Consider the following 4,939-nt stretch of genomic DNA (forward strand, 5'->3'; position numbering starts at 1 on the left):
GGCAAACACTTTTTGCCAATCCACACTCGGCAGCCCAGACAATTCAAACATCCCCCCCGGCACCAAACATCAATCTGGGCAGAATCAGGAAAAAAACAGCATCTGAATGACGGGTTGTAATGACACCTCACAGCCCTTGAGGATCTGTGCCTTTTTTAAAGCTGCATTTCTCACTTGTCTCATACGTAGCCAGGGACAGGGCCATCCAACGTGTTATGAAGCATCAGAGATAATAATGGATAGTCAGGCGGCGTTGGCATGTGGTGGGAGACTGAATGTGTGACCTCTTGGTCTGGCTGTGGAGAGCTGGTTGGTGGTGGGCTGCAAGCGGAGGGCTTTTGACAAGGTGCAGCTTAAGTGATGTGCTCTAATGAGCTCTAATGAAAGAGGGCAGACAGATGAGACAGAGGCAGGACTGCAGGAGCTGATAGAGCATGTCTGGGGTGAAGCACGTTTCTGAAAGATTATGGCATTAGGAAGTGTGCTGTGTATCATCGCTCATGTCAACAACACTCAAGCAAGTGGAGGAACACTTTGATGCTCAGGGAACTTAATGGATTTGCCAATCGAGTGCTATAGTGATGTATTTCTATAGGCCAAGCCGGAAGTTAACATCACCCTGCTTCCCTTGACAAAATCTCCATTGGATTTTTTCATTTGGCTTTTGGATTTTTGCAGAAAATAAGCTATGTGACCAATCTTTTTTGAAGCATAAATGCAGTCGCCAGAAGTAAAAAACATAACGGGCTATAAACAAACTTCAACATCACCATTACTAAACTTCTGACATCTCTTACAGTCTTTATTTAAAAAAAAAAACGTAGCCAGGGACAGGGCCATCCAACGTGTTATGAAGCATCAGAGATAATAATGGATAGTCAGGTGGTGTTGGCATGTGGTGGGAGACTGAATGTGTGACCTCTTGGTCTGGCTGTGGAGAGCTGGTTGGTGGTGGGCTGCAAGCGGAGGGCTTTTGACAAGGTGCAGCTTAAGTGATGTGCTCTAATGAAAGAGGGCAGACAGATGAGACAGAGGCAGGACTGCAGGAGCTGATAGAGCATGTCTGGGGTGAAGCACGTTTCTGAAAGATTATGGCATTAGGAAGTGTGCTGTGTATCATCGCTCATGTCAACAACACTCACGCAAGTGGAGGAACACTTTGATGCTCAGGGAACTTAATGGATTTGCCAATCGAGTGCTATAGTGATGTATTTCTATAGGCCAAGCCGGAAGTTAACATCACCCTGCTTCCCTTGACAAAATCTCCATTGGATTTTTTCATTTGGCTTTTGGATTTTTGCAGAAAATAAGCTATGTGACCAATCTTTTTTGAAGCATAAATGCAGTCGCCAGAAGTAAAAAACATAACGGGCTATAAACAAACTTCAACATCACTATTACTAAACTTCTGACATCTCTTACAGTCTTTATTTAAAAAAAAAAAAAGAATAGAATAGTTTGCAAGATAAACACAATGAGGCTGTGAAAGTGAACTACTGAGTAGATGAGTTTACCTGTTTGGTGTGATGACGCTCGGTATCTCGACAACCTCTGCAATTCCCATTTAGCCACTTGTTAGCAAAACGCCTTTTCAAGACACGTAAACGCTTAAAAAAAAATCACAAGGAGGTAATACTGATGTATATGTCGAATAATAAAACATGAAAATATCTTGAGCTTATGTTCACCACAGACCTTATTTCAGGCATTTACCTAAAAAAAAACCCATTAAAAATCCCACTGACCTCAGGACGATGGATCCTTAAATGCTAACATGCTAAAATGTTTTCAGTTTTGGCCAACAAAAATTGTCATCCTTGTAACACTCTCTCTCTAATGCACTCTGTTTCATTTATCTATCAGTTTTGTTAAATTAAAATAGAAACAAAAGAGACTAACATACATATTGTGTACCATTTTGGTTATTGGTCCACATTTTAGAGATTTTTTTATTTATTGATATTGTGTATTTAATTATTTATGCTTATATTCTTACATTATATTACATTTGTCACCATCTAACAATCACTTACAGTGAAAATAAAAAATGTTCATACTGTACATTATAATATTGTGATGCCTAAATTCACTTGTAGCATTTCAAATGGATTTTTTATTTTTTTTGTGTGTTTCATCTTTGTGTGACAAAGACAGCAAATATAGAAATGTATTGATTATTAGCAATGACATTAAAGTATTTATTGTATTAACCAGAATTTTAATATTTTGCATCCCTAAATGCAATATTATGAGCAAATAAAATATTGTCTGTGTCTCAAAAACAAAACTGTATAGATATTTTTTTTAAACCTACAAACAAAATTATTAAGTGTAAAGTGTAATTTTGCATTGTCAGTACATTCCCAAAAACTTACGCCTAGACTACTAAACTGCATATTAGCACAACTTTTTTCAACATTGATAAAAATAAGCAATATTTCTTGAGCCCCAAATCATATTAGAATGAATACTGAAGGATCATGTGACATTGAAGACTGAAGTAATGGCTGATGAAAATTCAGCTTTGTCTGTAATAATTGTAATACTATTTTGATCAAATAAATGCTGCCTTAGTGAGCATAGAAGAGACTTCTTTCAAAAACATTTCCTTTAAAAAAAAATAATATAAAAAAATAATTCACAATTGCTGAATAATAAATACTTTAATTGCATTGCAAAATAAAGTGCATAGCAAAGCATGTAAATACATTAGAATAATTGCCTATTGTATACACTGAATTGTATACAATGCTTAAAGGGATAGTTTACCCAAAAATGAAAATTCTGTCATTAATTACTTACCCTCATGTCGTTCCAAACCCGTAAGACCTTCGCTCATCTTCGGAACACAGATTAAGATATTCTGATTAAATCCGAGAGCTTTCTGACCCTCCATAGACAGCAAGGGTCCTTCCACAATTAAGGCACAGAAACGTAGTAAGGACATTGTTAAAATGGTCCATGTGACATCAGTGGTTCATCCATAATTTTACGAAGCTACGAGAATATTTTGTGTGTGCAAAAAAATAAAAATAAATAAAAACAACTTTATTCAACAATTTGTCTCCTCTGCGTCACCCTGGTGCCATTTTGAAGAGTATCACGACGCATGCGCATGCAATGATCTAAACCAGGGGTGGGCAAACTTGGCCCTTCCAGGTCACTTTCCTTCAGAGTTTAGCTCCAACTCTAATCAAACACACCTGAACCAGCTAATCATTGTCTTCAAGACTACTAGAAAGCTACAGGCAGGTGAGTTTTATCAGGGTTGGATCAAATCTCTGCAGGAAAGTGGCTTGGAAGGGCCAAGTTTGCACATCACTGATCTAAACGTAAACAACGTACGCGCATGCTTTGATCTGAACGTAAACGACGTACGCGCGTGCTTTCATCTGAACGTAAACAACGGAAAGAAGGCGCAGCGCATGCGTGTTCTGTGTCAGCACTAGGCATGGGCTGGTATGACATTTTGACGGTATGATAACCTTAAGCAAAAATATCACGGTTTCACGGTATCACGGTATTGTCGTTACAGCTCTAAAATGTGTTACTTTTAAATGACTGGGTAAAAAAAAAAACTAAAAACTTTTTTTCCACGAACAGAGACGAGTTGCTTGCAATAAGACAAAAAACGGCCGGTTGAGGATCGCGTAAATTCCAGGGGAAGCTCCTTAAGTTTGTCCATCCTACACACACACACGTGACTGACCGCTAGCTCGCACCAACAGGAGGGTCGTGTTACTCTACACTGCACTCAACCTGAGGGATTCCTACACTTTCAGTCTTTGAGGAGACAAGAAAAGCAGCGCATACCGCAGGAACGGTATAACGGAAAATATTAGCGGTTTTGAAATTTTCAAACCGTGGTATACCTTGAAACCGGTAATCGACCCATGCCTAGTCAGCAGCACCACGCCTGTACATTGTTTACGTTCAGATCATTGCATGTGCATGGGTCGTGATTAGGGCTGCAACAAATGATTATTTTGATAATTAATCTAACGATTATTACAACGATTGATCGACTAATCGTCGATTATTTCACTGATTAATCAGTAGACATTGATTAATTATTCAGCTTTTGCAATTAGTTAAAATATTGAGCTAAATATATTCTAATAAATAAATAAAGGTAATCACTTCAGCTTTTGATAATCATATGTAATTACAATTATTATACAATTAATTTATAAAAATAAATATATTTGGCACACAAAATGAGATGACAGACAGAGAAACTCTCATTCACCATATAATTAGCTAAATTAAAAATTAACTAAATGACACATCATTCTGCCTAACATCTCCTTTTGTAAGTCATATGGATAAGATACAAGATAAAGCTAAGTAATACGATGCTTTGTTTTTGGGTAAACTATTTTATTCACAACATAATCTCTCTTAAAATACCATATAGGGTTATGATAATCAAAACAGTCATGAGCTAGATCAAGCTTTGATCTCTGCAAATCAAAGTATCACTTTATTTCCATTTTTTTCTCACTAATAAAAAGCTTTTATCATTAGCTAGCTTAACACTGGAGAGCTGCTTTATAACAGAAAATAAAGTTGTAATTCTAACTGAAAGCGACACTGACTCTGGTTTTTCATGTTTAATACTGTAAAGCTGATTGATTTAAGGCTATCTGTTGTAGTGTTTCTCAACTGGTGGGTCGCAAGACCGTTCTGAGTGGGTACGGTGTGTACAGTCAAAGAAACAACATCAATAACAAAAAACGTAATTCTAAATGTTTTTCTGATGCGAGACTTTTATTTTGAAAGATGTGTGTGAAAGTTTTTTTTGCAGTTTAAGTAAAGACTGCATGAGAAAAAACGTGCTGTCCCGATTCATTATCTGCGGTCAGATGAGATGTTGTCAGACTTAATGTCAGTCTCATTATTCTATTGCTATTTTTGTAACTTATGGAATAAAAAGTCT

The sequence above is a fragment of the Sinocyclocheilus rhinocerous genome, unplaced genomic scaffold (genome assembly GCF_001515625.1).
Source record: "Sinocyclocheilus rhinocerous isolate Xijiao unplaced genomic scaffold, SAMN03320098_v1.1 scaffold565, whole genome shotgun sequence".
Classification (NCBI taxonomy): domain Eukaryota; kingdom Metazoa; phylum Chordata; class Actinopteri; order Cypriniformes; family Cyprinidae; genus Sinocyclocheilus; species Sinocyclocheilus rhinocerous.